This window comes from Dysidea avara, chromosome 1, assembly GCF_963678975.1.
Source record: "Dysidea avara chromosome 1, odDysAvar1.4, whole genome shotgun sequence".
In the NCBI taxonomy this organism is placed as follows: domain Eukaryota; kingdom Metazoa; phylum Porifera; class Demospongiae; order Dictyoceratida; family Dysideidae; genus Dysidea; species Dysidea avara.
The window spans coordinates 1450679-1469822 of NC_089272.1; the positions used below are offsets into that span (position 1 = coordinate 1450679).

The following is a 19144-nucleotide window of genomic DNA, read 5'->3' on the forward strand; positions in this document are numbered from 1 at the left end:
AACACTTTGAATGTTGGTATGAGATACATGATGCTCAGGTAAACCTTGTATATGTACATGTTGCTGTCAGACCTTCAGTGCTGGTCACTGTAAAGTGTTAATAATAATAATAATGTACTAAAGTAGACATCAATAAGGTAAAGAAAGTTCCTCTGAGAATAATTCCAAGCATACATTTTAATTTATGAACAGCTACCTTCAACAGAAATAAAGTGAGCTTAAGCGTAATTGTAGAACAGTGTATATATAGCTACATGTAACATGGATTATAAGAGTTTCAGCAATTTTTCAAAACATTGCATAAATGTGGCTATAAACTTGCTGAACAGTCTACCATCCACAAACTCAAATCATGGTAATAACAGCAAAAGTACAACTTATGATGGTAACACACGAATGCTTAAAGAGGAAGATGAGTATAGTGATACTATTCTGCATCTAAATAAAATACATGGATACGTGCCTTGCACTGCAAGAAAACACAAGATTTCAAGCTTCAAACTTTATTACCGTGTGTGCTTTCTTCTGCTTTAAATTGTGTGTCACTCAAGAACTACGTTGTACTGAGAATGTATGTATAGTATACTATAATAATTTGTGATATGCACATTATTGTGGACACATGATGATCATTTCCTTGTCACAACAGTAATGATCAAGGGAGTTCCCCCAGCACCCGTAGTGATTTTTGATTGGATTGATTCTAGTTTTGCATGTACATTGATTTAAAAATAGTTTAATAATACTATTATTATCCATTAGTATTCTTTTGTCTTTGTGGATGTGGAAACAACCATTACCTGTGCCAAGTATGTTAATGTTAACATCTGAAACAGTCACTTAGAACTCACATTCCATGGAAGAACACACATGTTGTCTACCAGGGCAACATAAAACTGATGAGTATCTTATTCTTGGCAGTTGGACTACATGATCACAGAACAAACTAATAAACAACTGGACAGGTTACCTAGCAGTGTATTTACAATGATACTAGTCAGGCAGCAACCTGTAAAGTGCTGTCCTGCAACAGACAGACTTGTTATTGTAACTACGAAAACACACATAATTATGCTACCACCTGGTCACCATGAAAGTATAATTTCCTTCAGCAGTGGAGTAGTGACTATGGTAATTGTAGTAATAGCAACATCAATAATGCAATGCTACTGTTACCTAGGATAGGATCATAGTGGTATTGATAATCCTTCATGAAGACAACAGGGCTTCCCCTTGTGATCAATGTATTCTAAGGATCATATGAGGCCATGTGATTAAACTCACAACAGAGACACATGTACACCTGTAGTGAATAAGATGCTGCAAGGGATTTGTGACATAGCAACAAGTAGTAGCCAGTCAGATTGATGTCCATGTCCCTGAAGTGTCTGTAAACTTCAAACACTACCTGTGAAAAGATCACATGACCTCACAATGATCCCTTATAAAAAGAAAATAACTGATCACTATAACAAGGTGGTCTTATTAATAAGGTCATGAAGTATACATTAGTTGTGTTTGGGACCTACTTGACATGATCACCACAATGAGGTAGTCTTACTAATGAGGTTGTGAAGTACGCATTAGCTGTGCTTGGGACTTACTTGACATAGTCACTATAATGAGGTGGTCTTATTAGTGAGGTCATAATATATTTGGGACCTACTTGACATGGTCACTATAATGAGGTGGTCTTGTTAATGAGGTCATGAAGTGCACCTTAGCTATGTTTGGGACCTACTTGTTATGGTCACTATAATAAGGTGGTCTTATTAATGAGGTTGTGAAGTACACCTTAGCTGTGTTTGGGACCTACTTGTTATGGTCACTATAATAAGGTGGTCTTATTAATGAGGTCATGAAGTACACCTTAGCTATGTTTGGGACCTGCTTGTTATGGTCACTATAATAAGGTGGTCTTATTAATGAGGTTTTGAAGTACACCTTGGTTATGTTTGTTACCAACTTGACATGGTCACTTTAATGAGGTGGTTTGGGACCTACTTGACATGGTCATTATAATGAGGTGGTCTTATTAATAACGTTGTGACGTGTACCTTAGCTGTGTTTGTGATGTACAGTGGAACCCCCTGTTAAAGACCCCTCCCTGTAAAGGAGACTGTATATCTAACCTCCTTATAAAGGACAGTTGCTGAAGTCCCTATAGACCTTTACCAACCCTGAAAGATGACAATTTCTTTATAACAGTAAAATTTCACCAAAATTGGTTGGTCTCAAAGTATCCATTAAATAGATGCTTAACTGTACTTGATATGGTTACTTTTATTGTACAGTTATTTACTTTTTGCTGTTTACTTTTTCATCTTACTGCAACATCCATCATGGTTATAAAAGTTTTCTGCAGAGCTACTGAAACTCACCATCTCCACAATAATTGCATATTGCACTAACCAACTGGCAGAATCATAAACCAATGGTACTTCATCCTCAGGTTTTAATTTATCACTAACTGTCACCTCCACTCAGCACTACATGTACAGATTATAGCTTCTCTATAGGTGATATCTTGCTGTATCCTGGACTCTTATAGAACCGCAGGTGTAAAGTAGATGCGTAAATTGGATGCAAGTGATAGGATGACCAACACTACGGTTTTCATCACCATGTATCATAATCATGATGATGGATACATGATGATGGTATTTGCTGCGCATAATTATACAGTTACATAGTTACAATAGACTGAGTGCACTCACAGCCATAATCATTAACTGGCTGGCCCATTATAATGGCATATACTTTGATAATTTTAGCTATAGCACGTGCATGTTATACCATTAAAGGTTTCTTGAGAAATTCCTTTTTAATTAGCATTAAGGTAGAGATGGTCATATAGCAGAAATATGCTGCACTTGTCACAAGTTAGTGACTTAGTGTTACCTAGCTACATGTACAGTAGCTAGCTGTTGAAATTAATATGTGACTGAATTTGACAAAACAAGGCTTCGACGCACAAAGCTTTGTTAGGAGATATGGCGATTTTAAGGAATCATTGTGTAATAACTTCCCAGTGCCTACAGCTGTGCAAACAAAATTTGCACCAATTGTTCATCTGTTCGCTAGCTATCACTGAGTAGGTGTATACATTTCTGATACCCAAAATTTACCCTGTTGTGAGCAGCTTTTTTCGAGCGGGTAATAATATCACAGATGGTAGTAATAGGGTGGGAGGGTGGGGGTGGATGGTAGTAATAGGGTGGGAGGGTGGGGGTGGACGGTGGTCTTAATATACGGGTATAAAATGGAGTAAGAAGACGATTGGAATCTAGAGGCCAAGTTTGGGCTCTCCATGGCCCCAAATTACTCCAAATTGACTGAGAACACTATTGGCGAGCTCTCTGTGAAGTCCCAGCTCACTACACACCATTATCACAAAGCCATGGCCATTTAATGGTGCCAATCTCACACTCGTGGCTTTGACAGGGTCGGAAGAAAGCTGCTACAGAAACCAGACTTGTCAGTGCTGAAGGAAGTACAGTGTGAAATATGATAGTGTATTAGACCAGCAATCCATTTCTGGTAAAATCGTAAGTTTGATTTTGTGTGTGTGGAAGCCTTGTTATGTGAAATCCGGTCACATATTAATAGTAAAAATTAATAGTAATGTACATGCAAGCTAGGAGTGTTTTCCTACACTACTCATACTACCAGTCAAATTGAATTGAAGGTCTTGTGCTATCAGTCACATTCTCATCTATGTTAGAATGGAGTGCAATACAAGCACATAATTACATAGTGGGACCACAGAAGAACATTATAGGCAAAATTTCGGGGGAATTCCTGAAAGTTTTTTGGGCAATAATTTGAGCATATTTGACTCAGGCCTTCAGAGATTTGATTGGCTAAAATCTGGTTTAAAAATCCCAAAGTGTCACGCTCATGGATTATAGAGACCACACTATGAGGTGATATGAAACATGGCAGTTATGCATCTGTCACATTTAGCAACATATTGGCAACAGTTTACTGAACAGGCGATATATAGGTTTGATTTAATTTGATTTGATTATAACTTTATAGTACTGCATACAAGTATAGAATAACAGATGTACAATCAGTGAAATCTTTAAGGTACAGTACTGATGGTCCGCTAGCTCAGGAATAATGGCCATTAGGTGTAACACGCTTGTTTCTATATACTATGATATGTACTGATACGTATAGGGTTATTGCTCAAATCCAGGTATCTGCGCTATTATAGAGACCTTCGGAATGGCATAATAAATTCACCCTCTGTGATTATTGTACCATTTCGAAAGTCTCTAAATAGTGCAGATACTGTGGATTTGTGCAATAACTGATTTAGACTATGGCTTGTGCTACTCTGGTCACTGTCAGTGCTAAAATAACTCACTGGATCTTCTAGATGAACACAATCATCTTTATGATCCAGCGGTGCTTTTTCACACTCTAGCGATGATTTCTGATGGCTGTTGTAACTGAAATTCAGCAAAGCACTGACTCACACAACAAAACGTTTTGTCACAGGTATCTAAGCAGTTTAGATACCTACTCGTGGGTATCTATTGGAATTTACTTACCTCATTAATCACTAAACTTTAAAGCATACTATGTGTGACGTAGTCTACATTTTGTGTTTACAAGCAGCTGTCAAGGTACAAAAATGAGTCACAGTTCAGTGTAAATTATTTAGACTGCAAAGGACAGGGTTCTACATAATTTAGTACATCACAAATAAACAACTCTATGATAAGTGCCTCTGCAAATTACTGCAATTAATCCAGTTACCATGGAAATTGTGGATGATTCTCATGATAGCCAGTTGTGCTGTGGCTGTGAATCAACACTTGTGCGGTAAAGGAAATAGAATTGGGACACTATATACTTGAACTACACCTTTAAACACTTACAGCACTTCGCTTATACAATTGTACTCATCATTTGTTACATACAGTGGATCTCATTATCACACCTATAACCATGTTCTATGCAATAGTTAGACTTTGAAACACAGGGTTCTATGAAATTTAGTAACCTGAAGGTGCTGTGTTGTGACACCAGAGTACAGTGAGAGAACTATTACAGGGCCTGAGGGTCTGTATAACGAGTAGAGTATAATATTATGGTACTTGAAACAAAGCAGGAGTGGCCACTTCATTTCTCAGTAGCTGGGGAATGTGTTTACTGGCAACTTTTGTAGTGACTGCAGTGATGCTTCTCTTACTGTCCTTTGTTCGTAATACCATGTACAACAGATGGAACAAAACTGAAAATGAAGCAAAATGGTAACAGCAATTGAGTAATTGATAGTTGATGTGCGCAGCAAGTTGCTATAACACATAGCTATGTCTGGCCAGCACCACTCTTTAAGTACGTATGCACTGGTTTACCAGCTATAAATTGTTTTATTAAAAATAGTATAGCGGCGTAGCCCCCAAAATTGGCAATATTGTGCACTTTTTCATAAAACCATGAAACTTTCCACATAAATAGTACTCATGTATTTTTAGATATAGTGCCATCGCTGAGTTGACCTTTGGTGACCTTTATGGCCATTTTTGTACAGAAAATTGATTATTTTTGTCTTTAACTCCCTGAGGCAATAATCGACTTGTTTTTAAAATGGTACCAAACAAAATATCTTGCTGATAGAAACAACATGGTTTTTATTTGAAGTCAATAGGTGATTTCATTACAAAGTTATGGTCATTTTTAGTAGCTGCAAAATCTGATAAATTTACCTGTCCTTGAGGTGTGAATTACCTGTGCGCAGATAATTATGCTTAAATTTATCAAATTTTGCAGCAAATAAAAATACTCATAACTTACGGATGAATTCACCTATTGACTTCAAATAAAGACTAAGTTGTTTCTATTAATAAGATCTTTATTTTGGTATCATGTTTTAACAAGTTAACTATTGCCTCAGGGAGTTAAAGACAAAAATGATCAATATTTTGTACAAACATGGTCAAATCAGCGATGGCACTATATCAAAAAATACATGTATTGAGGAGTACTATTTATGTGGAAAGTTTCATGGCTTTATGAAAAAGTGCACGATTTTTTGGTTGTGCCGCTATACTAAAAGTAAACAAACAAGTGTAACAAAAATTAGAAATTCAAATTTGAGTAGGTATCATAGAAATAAAAAGCAATGAAACAAAGGAAGTCATCTACACCTGTAGCTATATCAGTGGACATTTAATCCCTACTTAGAAACTCAGTATATCACTGAAGTAGGAATCTTAATGTCCACTGCAGGTGTAGATGACCTCCCTTGTTCATTGCTTTTTAATGTAAAATTTCTAATTTTACTTTCATATATATAGATGGTACAATTGTGAAGAGCACAGTGCATGAAGGTGTAGCTAATGAAACCTTTAATAAGAAAGTCACAAAATGTCACTGTCAGCATATTATTCCAGTATAATTAGTATGTGTGGAGGTGTAGCAATATTGTGTGTTGTTGTTGTTGTTGTCATGTAGAGAAGTTCAAGACAGACCTACTGCCACACAGTTACTGGAACATCCATTTTGTAAATAAGTGTGTATTATGTGTCATATATCAATATTGTGCCAATTATGTTTAACCATTATTATGTGATCATATTTGACAAAACTGACACATCAGGCAAAATCAAACTAACACCACCAGTGGATAGTTATAATATCATACTATTGGTTTTGACCCTTAGTATTACTCAAACAACCACTTTTTCAGGTATTGTGACAAGCTCAGGTGATTTCTGGGACATGGCTTAACAAGAATCGGTGTACTGGTGGATGGCCTGATATAGTTGGCCAAACGTTTTCTGTGTTAATTTTGCTGTGTATCAGCCAGTACAACCATATAATCTCATGTCTGCACTTTGACTGCAGGGGCGGATCCAGGAGCTGGCAAGGGGAGGGGCACAAACAGGCTAAGTTGTAGGTGGTTGGGGTCTCTTGTCTCGGGCTAGATGGAATGCCCTTGCCTACCACCCCCCAGCACAACAGGCAAGTGTGCTGGACATAACTGAAACAAACAATAGTAGGGACAACTAAAAGTCCCTGGGGCCAGATTTATCTTGTTAGTTGCTGAAGCAGCAAATAATCACCTCTTAGTAGTGTCTCAATGATGTTGTTTTTTTCCACTTTGGCCTTTGCAGATAGTTATGAAGTCTTAAAAGCTGTGTAAAAGGCTCTGAATGTATTAAACAACAGCAACACAATAATTATGTTAGAGGCGCTTAGTATGCACAGTGGTCCTGGGTGACAATTACACAGTTAGTTTGACTTTGATTTCAGGTGGATTTGTAATAAATGCTAGTAAAATGTGCATATTTTCATGCATTTTATAAATTGATCTTAGCCTGACATAAAGGTTAGTATTTTAATAAGAAGTTTGGCTGGCTCCTGGGGGGCCTCAAATTCCCCATCCTGGATCCGCCATTAGATTGTGGTGTGTCTCCATTTTGAAGTCTATCTGTTGCCCACTGATCAGATTTTCTACCTTACTTGGCAGGAAACTCTACAAGTATGCAGTTGGAAGTACTTTGAAAGCTTAGGTAACAAATTGATGCACTCTGCCCTCAGGCCTGCGGCCCTTGGGCAGTCGGGCTTACATATCAGGCAAAGCTCTCATTCTCCTGTTACAACTACTACTTATTATTATTTATTTCACTCTTATACTCATCAGATATAATTTGTTGTGAGTGCACTCTTCAATGTCTACATTTATTAAATGACAAAAAAACTAATGTACTATAGCTACAAGTTGTTTTGTGTATATACAATGTAGCTATATAAATCTGTAGTTTTTAAAATGTGCACTATATATTTTGTAATTGTGTGAACCAGTATGATAATGTAGTTGGTTATACTACAGCTACAAAAGCAGGTTTATATGAAGGGTTATCATCCATCTGATTACTCCCAACTTTTGTTGCAACATATGATGGATTGTGGTCAGTTTTAATCATTTCATCATCACCCACCACATAATCATAATTATCGTTTAATTGTCTCCTCCTCTGAGGCTGTAATTCTGCTCCACCATAAGCTGGATTAGGATAAAGACTAGCAGTGCTACCTGAACTTCTGGTTACTTGGTGTGGGTTAATGTATCTACCAACTTCGTGATAGCTATTTAATTCTCTTGAAGAATCTGTCATACTTGATAACTTCTTGCAGTACATAGTGCTCACTATTATTAACAGTAGTACCACTATCAGTAGTAGCATAGTCAGTATGATAACACTGATAATCCATCCAGTGTTGGAGGCTATAGTGACGTGTATTACATTATAATTATTATTCAGTATTCTCTGTACTGATAGCCAGATGTGTTGTGATCTAAGGCATGGTCTGGAAAAAAGTTGCTATGGTTTCAGATTTCATGATATTTTATGGGAAAGCTGGGGCAAAAGTATTGAGCATTCTATTGCTAAACCTTCCCCAAGTAGAATAGCTTGCCATGGCACAAATATGTTATGTACTTTTACCTACTGATTCACTTTGTAGTACCCTTCAGTACAACTACTTTGCAATAGCATTTTAAAGCGCATATACAGAGCATTATATACTTTTTGCCCTTAAAATGGCATTTTTGATGTGTGCATGTGATTTCATATAGAGTGCCATGCCCTGGATTGCAACACATCTATATACTGTACTTCTACTAAGTCTATTATAATTCTGTTATTGCATGCAAACTTCACTTCTAAACATACAATGAGAAATTGAAACTAAATAATGTATATTGAATAGATATATTATTTTGAAAGCTTTGAACAAGGGACTGTGATATGCTAGTTCTGAAAACTGCAGCTTGGCACATGTGAAAAGTGTTTAATTATGACATTTGTCAAATAACAATCATTCTAATAATGGCTTTATGTTGCAATCAGCAGGTACGTATGTTAGGTGATACAATAGTGCAAAGGTCTTTTACTATATGTGACCAGATTTTACAAAACCGATCCAAATCACACATCAGGCAAAATCAAACTAACACCACCAGTGGATAGCTACACTATCGTACTAGTAGTTTTGACACTCAGTACCACTCAAACTACTCGAGGCTAGTTTCAACAGACGTCTGTGTATAGAGCTCGAATGGCGGTTTTAGGCCTTGTGAAGGACCTGACTTGGCAAGAATCAGTGGCTTATTGGTGGACAGCCTGACAATGTTGGCCAGAGGTTTTTCTGTGGATTTTGCTACATATCAACCACTAAGGAGCCAGCACATGTGCAGCCCTGTAATCTCGTCTCTGGTCTCCAATCGTGATACTACTTCACTCCTCCAACAGCTCAGATTTTCTCTTATTTGGCAGGAAACTCTACAAGCAGCTACAAGTACTGGAAGTGGTCTGAAAGGTAACAGATTGATGCATCTTTAGTGTAAATTTCATATGCGTGCTTGCTATCCTTGGAGAGTTACACGGGCTTGAATTCTTTAAAACCGTTTATCTCGAAACTTCTAATGTGCGATTTGGATCATTTTTTCCAAAATCCAGTCACATATACTCCTTACAGCATGGAGAGCATTCCATGTGTAAAATAGGCAATGAATTATGGATGTCCATGCAGACATTTCAATTAGATGGCATTGTTGAACTTGATTAGATCCTATTCTTGTGCTCTCAGAAATAAAGGTGGTATGTATGTATTATTCATTGGGGACTTGAGATATCATTGGTAAAGGAAACAAACATCAAGCTTCAGATTAATATATTACTTGTATGACATTGCATTGCATATATATGGTCTACAAACTTGTGTGTAGTATTTAAAATAAATATGGTTGAACTACAGATCATGTATAGTGACTAGATTAACACTAGGGAAGACTAATAGAGCAAAATTACCCCTGGTTTTAGATAAGCATGATACAGCTATAATGTCTGTTTATGGCTAACTCAAATCTTCAAATATTATAATGTCCAAGCACTGATGACTAGAATATACTGTTATGGCATTGTGCATATGTATACGTAGAGAGCTCTAAATCTAGTAAGTGGTCAATTTAACATGAAGTTCTGTTAAGCATAATTTGTGTGGTGAGGAATCTACTGTGTACACTAACAATCTGTAGCTACGTATAATGAACTATAGCTCATTGATATTATTACTACAACAACATCAATACTACTAATTATAATATATTCATACAGTAAACTTCAATTTTATAATGGACTTCCATACGTGACGTTATTGGCTGTGTTGCACTTTCAGAGTTAGATAATTACGCTACTTGTAACTTAAGCTGTTAAGACTAAAAACCACTGCTAAGAGACTTTCATAAAAATCTTCAAAAGAGAACGTGGATATTTCATATTGTAGACTTTGTAGTATGAATATGCTTGTAGATATAGTCAGTATACAAGTGCGTAGAAATGGCCATCCTGGATGTATGTCTACGTACATCAAACAAATTGATGCATGGATGAATAGCCATTTATTCATCATGTTATTGGAGAAGGACTCACCCAACAGCACATAAAATACAAAGAGCATGCAATGGCTTGTCTATGAAAGTGAATTAGAAAATATACTGGTCAACTCTTACTTGTATTACCATGTTTGAAGCCTCTTACATATTCAATATACTACATCTCTAGATCTGTTGACTACACTATTGTGATATATATATGACTTCTAAATTTATTTAACACCATATTTGAACAAACAATTGTCAAAATGGCTTTTTTTTGCATACAAACGTGCCCACTCAATCATGAACATACTGAGGATTATCCTTAACTGTAGGCAATCCTTGTAGCTTTAGAGTATAGTGACATTTGCATGGGCCAATTCCTCAAAATACATTTAACTTTGTTATTTGCAGTTAATGAATGTGTAGTATATTATTGGGTACATGAGGGTATATGGATAGCACATAGACAATGTTTTATAATACCTAGTTAAGTTTTTTGGCATGTATTCATACAATCCTAAACAACTCACTCAAATCACACAATGATTTATTACCTGATTTAGTAATAACTTGTACACTGGATGAGGGATCAAGGCTCACTGATGAAAAAGTCAATTGCATTGTTGAGAATGGTGTCACTAATGGTGATAGAGGTGATGACGTAGATGACAATATGGTTGATGGTGATGATGACATGACTGATGATGGTTGTGGCACAATACTAGTGGCTGTATTAAATGAGAGATACATAATATTATGAAATGGCATGTTTATGTTAGTCAAAGGAATCCAACAGAAATGAAGTGAAACATCACAACACCAACAACTAAATAGCCTATTAGTAATGTTTAGGCAAACTATATGTAATCAGTTATAGGTAGCTACATACTGTGAATACAATGATAATAATGTAGACAATATGAGGCAAACAGTTTGTATTACCTAAGAATATACGGGTGAAATAAAATCTCCCACTTGTAATTAATGTGGTTGTTGCATGTAAAGCACTATCAATGAACTCATGGCTCAAAGCTGAATACATTTCCAAGTCTAATGCTATGTCTACACAAAATAATGTTGTTGAGAGACTGTGTGTGGTTAATTATTATAAACATGTTGTTTCTATATTCAAGATGCTTTGATATTTGGACTAAACTGAAGTATCCGCCTATAAGTTTCACTTTTCAGAGCTCTCATAACAGTTGTAATTTTCTATAGATAGTTATACTAACATACATGTAAAAGCTTTGCATTGCCTATTGTCATGGTATTTTTTTTAAGAAACAAGATTTTACATTCTGTGTCAATAATCAGAACACATGGTTAAACCTATATACAACACATTTAATAGCATGAATGTCTCCAATTGTACAAATAATTCATCAACAATGTAGAGACAAATCATGATATAAATTATTAATCTATGTCATAATTATATTGACATAATAGGAGAAACATGGTCATCTTTAAGCTTTGCAGATTTCAACAATAGTTTGTTATGAGAGTATAATATATTTGGTCATAATAACAACACATATGTATGCTAAAAATTACAAAAGCTTTGATGTGTTACAGTATATTTCAGCCATTTTTTGTCATGGCATAGACTGGGTTGGCTGAGTGATACTAAATTATGTCACGGAATATTGGACCACAATATATTATGTGTCTTAACTATGACACTGATCTCTAATACACTGTATAACTACAGCCATAAAATTTTGCAACCTAGTGCTGCTAACCTTGACTAGCACAGAAGATGATTCTCATGACAATTTCTGAATTAGTTCCTATGTCAATATTCATCCGAACAGCATCAAATGATAATGACCTTGTGTAGTTTTGACGTCCTCCATTAGAAGTTACTATAAAATTATCAATATCCTGTTGCGTTTGAACCAGATTATTACTTTCCAATATTTGCACAGACCTGATTTGTATCCGTAGCCTAGTTTGTGTGGTGGAGCGAGGAATTGATATTATGATATTTACCATCCGGACAGGAATCTGAAATTCTGCTGTTATTGTTTGAAGATTATTGAAATCATTAGTATACCAATTGTAGAAGTGGTTGATGTTGGGATCACAGTCAAATAATGAATGATATCTACACTGGTATACACCACCCATCAAGTTACACTGATCAAAACTACTATTGGAGCTGTCTGGAGGAGGAATGGTCAGTGTCGATGGCATCACAGACTGATAACCTGTAATAAAGGGTAAAATGCTAGATGACCATCAGAAAAATTATACCTACAGCTGAACTAACTGGCTGCTTTTAAATTCAAGTTACAACAGCTATAGCTACTTTACGTGCAGTAAATTACTTTCTTTTGATAAAGCTATTGTACCTGCTAGCTATCAATTAGCTACAATGTAGCACGTTCTCACAGTGAAAGCTATTAGCGAGCTATAGCTACTAGTAGCACTGAAACAATGATTAAAATCGTCAGTATAGCTACTTGGCATACCATTTCTGCAATAATTACAAACTGCAGTCACGAACTTCAACAAACATAAAATATAGTAACCGTACTTCATCATCTGATTCATTTCGTAGTGAGTTGTTAGCGCAAATCTCATCAGTTTTATATCGCAGCTCGTGTCACAGTGTACGGTTTTTAAACAATTCCCGGAACCCCGACAACATACTAACCAGGGGCGAATCCCCCCCTCTTCACTTTTAGGCTTTACTTGATCAATATGTTGAGGATTATAATGAAATTTTGTCTTAGCATATTTTTAATTATATGATCACTAATAATACAAATATTCATAAAACCATCTTATAAACATCTTTCCAAGGTATTATCAGAGGATTTATGCTAAAGGTTATGCAACAAGGACCCGGATCAGCATTGGAGGTGTACAAGATCGAGATACTCTAATAGAACAGTCACCTAACTACTCTAATTGAACATTCAGTGTAGACATAAAAGTTGGTTCTGTTATGGAATTTTTCCAAATCTGCCTGCGCCTATAGTACATTGGTCTGTACATGTTTAAAAGGCTTGTTCTTCTACTTGTGTAGTTATTACCGGTACTGGTATACTTAATTCAGGTACACAATTTCCATTGAAAATGCTCTCAGATTCAATCTCGTATCATTCAAATTTCAAAATTTTCTAGTTTCAACATTATTATTTTATCATGCATGCAATTGTGAGAGGGTGCATCATGTGCTTGGTTGTCTGAACCTACTCAAACTTTTCCATTAGCAAATGCTGTAGAGAGCCATATATATCTAAAGGCAGTATATAAAATATCTACAGGCAGAAATATGCATTTTATGCGGAAATGTCTCCAAATTGCAGTATTTTAGCATCTATTTTTCAAAAATTTCCTGGGGGGCATGCCCCCAGACCCCCCTAGTTCCACCATGGTTTGCATGCTGGGAGGTGTGCAAAGCACACCTCCACCCAAGAGATTAGTACCCCCCCCCCCCCTTTATAAATCCTAGATCCACCCCTACTAACCATGTGATCACTTAATCAACTCTCTAACTAATTAGTAAATCTCGATAGAGAATCCAGGGGCGGTTTTAGAAGAGAGGTTTACCCCTTTGAAATAGCGCACGCCCCTACGATTCGTTTGAGTGATAAAAATTACAAAGAGTTATACATACTGTATTATATTATGGCTTTTTCTATTGGCAAAACTTCATACTTTTGCTTATGAAATCACCTTCACAGCGTTTAAAACCACGTAGTGACCCTTTTTTTGGGTCTTCAACCTGCAGCTAGGCTGAAGTTGCAATTCTAGAGAACCTGAAACCCCCTCTGAAATTTTCTAGATCCGCCAGTGCCTAAAATAACTTTTATTTAACACTGCACACGTTTTTAAGTAATTGACTCCTATGTGCGTATCACTAGCAAAGGAGGCACTGGGTTGTACATTCAGGGGCATATAATTTTAATGCCAGGGCCTAACTAAATAATTTATTTTATTTTTTTATTTTTTAATTTTTTTTTAATCACTAATTAATGACATAAGATAAAACAGTACATAATAAACAAAAACAAATTATCTTACATATGGGCCTCAGCGACCTGCACTGCAATTGGTGCCTCAGCAATGGGACAGCGCAAACTGGACCTGGCACCGCGAATGCACATAATTGCAGACCTCAATAAAGAGAAGCTCAATTTACATCTCAGCCATCCCATCACTATTCCGTAGGAAACACTGTACTTTGCACTCAAAAGGTTGGCCAATCTCTTATAAAACTGAGTAGCAGCATCACCCATTCCACCAGTAGTGGTAAAAATTAAGGGAGTAAATGAGGCATTCTCTACTTCATGAACCCGTTGTTGGTATTCACGTCTCTTTTCCTTGTCATGACGTCGGTATGCAGAGTGTAGGGGTTGATTTGAGGGTGCACTAGGGTTAAAAATTCTGACATCAAAGTATGACCTCTCAAACCGTCCTCCCCAAAAACCATTAGCTGCAATGTCAAGCCTTGCGTTATCATCACGATTAGTAGCTGTTTTGTATTGAAGGGTCTCACCAGAAAGAGGCTGAAGGTGGGGCCTAACTAAATAATACTATGTATGTAGTCAGGGGGGGCGGTCTTTGGGGTCTGGAGACCCTCCCTTCAGGATATATGTATTTTATAGGCGCTTACTAATAAGCGCACAATGATAATTAATTAAGCGTTGGCTATTACTCACGTGCGATATGGCTGCTAAGCGTTACAGGAGTAGTGACGAGGCTAGCAATGTTGATTTCTGAGACATTGCCAGTGACAAAGAAAGCCAATTTGCAACGTTATTAATACAAATACAACGTCCACGTGTACAAGGTTAGTTACAGCGCAACGAGGCCGACACGCTGCACGCCAGCTGAGCTACTGTGTGGCTTCGCCGCTAATGATAATTTTTTAGGCTTCTATAAATTGCTAGATAATCCACAAAACTAATTTTAACGCATCATCGCGTATCATCTAGCTAATTGTAACTAGTTATGCAATGTAGCTAGCTAGGTAAGTTAAAACATACAGTATAGTTATGTACTTTGTGTTGTCACAGTACTGGTAGTGTTGATGACGAGCCCGAGGCTGATGACAGAACAATTTCTGATGATGATGTGATTGTGTTGGATTCAGAAGAGGAATCTTCACAGCAAGATGATCAGGCCATTGTACTGAGTGAGGAGAGCAATTCAGACAGAGAGTTGGAAAATGACCTAGAAGGGCATAACACTAGTAGCAATGATGATGTTGCAGTTGACACCACCAGTCATCTATTATGGTCCACTCAGTCAGAGATTGCTAACAGCAGTGATCTTACCACTTGTGATGCCCAACAGTCTGCTAGTGCTGGTAATGACCAGACTCAATTAGCTATTCAGGATGCAATAAGTAGTGGGGATTTTGGAAAGATTGCACAATTAAAATCTCGAATCAATCTCACAGATCAACAAAAATATTTTCTGTTGAAAAGGCATTATGTTCCTACAAATTTACCACTCATGTGATTAGTAAGACTCATCAACATTTCCAACACAGATGGCTAGAGAAAAATCCTGGCTTGGTATATTCTGAGTCACAAAGTGGAGGATACAGTAAGTATTGTGTTCTATTTGGTAAGACCAAGCCAACTGTGAAGGAACTTGGTGCTTTTGTAACCAGGCCCTTCACTAATTTTAAAAAAGCCACGGAGCTATTGGGGAAGCATTTTCATGGCCTTGGAGATTCTAAAGGAAACAAAACTCATCAAAATGCAGTGCAAGATGCAATTATGTTTGTTAGAAGTATGGAAAACATTGATGCAAGAATAGATTTCCAACTAAACACTGCAAACTGCAAGACAGCAGCTGAGAACAGACTGAAGCTCTGATCAATAGCAGAGACAGTAATTTTTTGTGGAAGGCAAGGCCTTGCTTTTCGTGGTCACTGCGATGATAGACCTTCTGTTGAAGAAAACCCAAACAAACAATCATGGTAATTTTCTTGGTTTGCTCAAGTTTCGTGTACAGGCTGTGATAAAATTCTTTCAAATGATCTTGAATCTACTGCTGGCAATGCCATATACACCAGTAAAACTATTCAAAATGATCTCATTTTAATTTGTGGTGACCTAATTCGTAACAAAATTTTAGAGAAGATTCGTCACGCATGTTATTTTTCTGCCCTAGCAGATGAAGCTACAGATGTGGCCAATGATGAGCAGCTATCAATTAGCATCCGCTATATTGATGAAGGATCTCCAACAGAAATGTTTATGGGATTTTATAAATGTGTCTTGGGGGTTACTGGACAAGCAATTGTCAATGACATACTTTCACAACTAGAAAAATGGCAATTGCAGTTGCAATTTCTTCGTGGTCACGCATACGATGGAGCTGGAGCTATGGCTGGGAAATCTATAAAGGTGCAGCTGCTTGTATATCCGCAAAACAGCCTAAAGCATTGTACACTCACTGTGCTTCCACAGACTAAATCTGTGTGTGGTCAAATCTTGCACTATCAGAGAAATCAGCAATATGATGCAGTCAGCTGATGAAGTATCACGATTTTTTATCAATTCTCCAAAATGGCAGTTGGCTTTGGAGAAGTGGATTGACAATCTGTTTGCCAATGAAAAGCGTAGGAAGATAAAGGAGATGTGTTGTACTTGCTGAATTGAGCGACATGAGGCTTTTGAAAGTTTTATGGATTTATTTATGCCAATAGTATGCTGCTTGGAGGAAATAGCCAACAGTTCTCCAGCAGAATGGAATGCTGAAACCAGATCAGATGCCCAGTCACTGTTTTTTACAGTGTTCAGATTTTCATTTGTCATAGCTTTGGTGGCTACACAGAATGTGCTGTCATACATCAAAGGGCTATCCGTGAAACTTTAAGGTCGCTATGTCGATGCAATTCAGGCTCACAGAGATATTCAGAATGTGAAATCTACTTTGGTTAAGCAAAGGTGTGATGTGGAGAGATTTCATTCGCAAATATACAATGAAGTTACAGTATTATGTCAGAGTGTCGGAATTGAAGAATCAGTACCAAGAGTTACTATCAGACAACAAAACAGGCAAAACGTTCCATCCGATAGTCCCAGTGAGTATTATAAGTGCACAACAACAATTCCTATGCTAGATCGCCTGATCAGTGAACTAAATGTTCAGTTTACAGAGTCTTCATCTCAATTTCTCTTACAGTTTGCTCAACTTTTACCATCAGAACTAATTAAAAACCTCACAAAGACCAAGAATACAGATTTTGACGATTTAATAAAGTTTTATGAGGATGATTTACCTCTATCTAGGGGCCTTTCCGTAGAATTAGAGTTATGGAAAAACTACTGGTCATCAGAAGCATGTAAAGCTGATGCAGAAGCCTTAAACACCCCTGAGAAGGCATTAAAACAGCTTGACAAGGATAACATTTATACGTTGTTGACATTCGCTGCCACTGTTCCAGTCACTAGTTGTGAATGTGAAAGATCCATCAGTATGCTCCGATTAATCAAAACTTCTTTAAGGAGTACTATGACACAAGAAAGACTAAATGGGCTAGCAATTATGCAGTATCATCATCAAATTCCACTTGAGGCTGATGAAGTAGTTGAGGAGTTTGCCACTCGACAGCCAAGGAAACTTCTGTTGTAATTTACCTGGATGGGGACAATTCAAATGACATAGTAGTAATCCACTAGGCTGTAGCTACCTATAATAAAATACACTCTACATAACAATAACATAATAAGACAGTCAATAGTCATTCAATCAAAGTACATTAGTATAATATATGGATCTTTAATGTGTACTCATACCAGACCATAAATTTGTGTCAAATTGCATCAAATTCAATCTGAGAGGGTTGAATTTTCAATTTTTTCCTGGGGGGACATGCCCCCAGACCCCCTAGAATGCTCATGCTTTGCACTTCGCACACTGTGCAGTGACTCTTACTTTTAGACCCCCCCTTCTAAAAATCCTGGATCCACCCCTAGTAATCTAAGAGGTAAAGTAGCTACTTTACAGTCCAAACACTTGGAAGCATGCAAACATAAGGAAGTCTGCAGGCATGCTATGGCTATAAACCAGGAAATTTTAGAAATTTACTTCTTTAAATCTGAATGTGAGATGTTGCCTTTATGTGACAGCTCTATTAGCATATCCTGATGTTTGTATTTATTGCAAGCATGCATCCAGTTCATTGTGGCTATAGACTATTATAGTATAGTTGCTAATGTTCAATGGCAACTATAAGAGTACAGGGTGTATTTTTAATACAGAGGGCTAAGTCTCTTTGTGTGCTTTTTGATATGGGTTATTGCTCCCTTTGTCTCCTTTTCTACTGCCCTTGGTATGCCTGTATTCATGATTCAAATTTCAAAACATAGCTATATGCTATATTAGTGGGCATCAATAGAGTTAACTTAATACTCACAGCTTTCAATCATTTATAAGAACAAATAAAATATGCAGAGTGTAAGCATTGGCATATATAGCCACACCATGCAGGGCTGACCAGGGCTAGAGCTCTGGTAATCTGCCATTTTGTTCATTTTCTAATTATTTTTCCCACAGGGCTAGAGCAAAATGTGAGTACTTTTTGGGGATAAAAACTACATAACTTTCCTTCCTATGTCTTTCTTCACGTCCATGACCTATTTTAAAATGCATATTAATTTTAATAATTATACTATGGCCACGATGGATTTGCCTGATATATATGCCCAAGCCCGAGGGCACGGGCATATATATCAGGCTAATCCTGAGTAGCCATGGTATAAGTAATAG

At 36.9% G+C, this 19144-nt stretch overlaps 1 protein-coding gene and 1 long non-coding RNA gene across 2 annotated transcripts in view; both read right to left on the reverse strand.

Moving 5' to 3' along the window:
* The window catches only part of LOC136252321 (uncharacterized), a 300257-nt gene that overhangs the window by 209667 nt on the left and 71446 nt on the right, over positions 1 to 19144 (reverse strand). The gene's annotated exons all lie outside the window — the stretch shown is intronic.
* LOC136246470 (uncharacterized) lies at positions 692 to 1411 on the reverse strand. The gene is made up of 4 exons (XR_010696479.1): positions 1304 to 1411; positions 1177 to 1249; positions 852 to 1126; positions 692 to 800 (listed from the first exon to the last, which is right to left on the reverse strand). It is a non-coding gene; the product is annotated as an uncharacterized lncRNA (long non-coding RNA).